The sequence below is a fragment of the Trachymyrmex cornetzi genome, unplaced genomic scaffold, assembly GCF_001594075.2.
Source record: "Trachymyrmex cornetzi isolate Tcor2-1 unplaced genomic scaffold, Tcor1.1 scaffold82, whole genome shotgun sequence".
Lineage (NCBI taxonomy): Eukaryota > Metazoa > Arthropoda > Insecta > Hymenoptera > Formicidae > Trachymyrmex > Trachymyrmex cornetzi.
This window is the reverse complement of record NW_017300158.1, coordinates 1,424,786-1,425,730: the sequence shown is the minus strand read 5'-3', so window position 1 is coordinate 1,425,730 and position 945 is coordinate 1,424,786.

Genomic DNA, 945 nt, shown 5'->3' with positions numbered 1-945 from the left:
TGGCAGTTCCCACTCCCAGCGGTCCACGCGCCGTGCGATCGGTGGGGACGGTAGGTTGTATTGATCCCAGGGGTTACAAACTCCTATTGTTCTCGAGGTACCACGGTTTGCAGCGCCCTCACTGAGTGACAGGGCTCATGGATAAGAACTAACCTTTCTAGTGTGAAAGCGAGTGAAAGAGCGACTGTGCGAGTGAGATAGATTAACGTCTATACATACGGAACATGCATGCTTTATAATCATTATATATTAAATATTTACACATTTTTTTGCGATTATTAACTAAAAAAAAATTATAACATATTTTTCATTCTTAAACCACACTTTATTAGAAAAATTATATACAAGTACATGTATATCAATATATGTATTGTGTCGATATATGGGTGTGTGCATGTGTGATGTGTTTGAACATATAAAATAGTCACATTGATAACCAGTCACATTGATAACCAGTCACATTGATAACCAGACACATTGATAACCAGTCACATTGATAACCTCGTATCGTACTCTTCGTTACTTCATACAGTTTTAATATGGCGGATCATTCACGCTACGAAGTTTAGTTCTGTCCGTGAGACTTGTCACTCAGTGAGGGCGCTGCAAACCGTGGTACCTCGAAAATAATAGGAGTTTGTAACCCCTGATTGATCCTTCATCCGTGTTTGCTAGTGAAAAAGCTATTATGGAATATAATCGATTGAAACGAATACATGATTCAGAATCAGAAATGATCACTATGTCAAAACAGCGATAATGTAGAGTTAAAGATGTTTCGTGGACATTATCGAAAATGATTTCCTCCGTTCAAGAATCGAGTCAAAAAGCTCCATTAAAAAATATTGCTTGGATTATACGTGGTTTTCAAAATACAGACAAGGTTTCATGTTATGCGAATGCAGTATTGCAATGTTTATTGAATTTAAATGTTTCCAGAAAGTT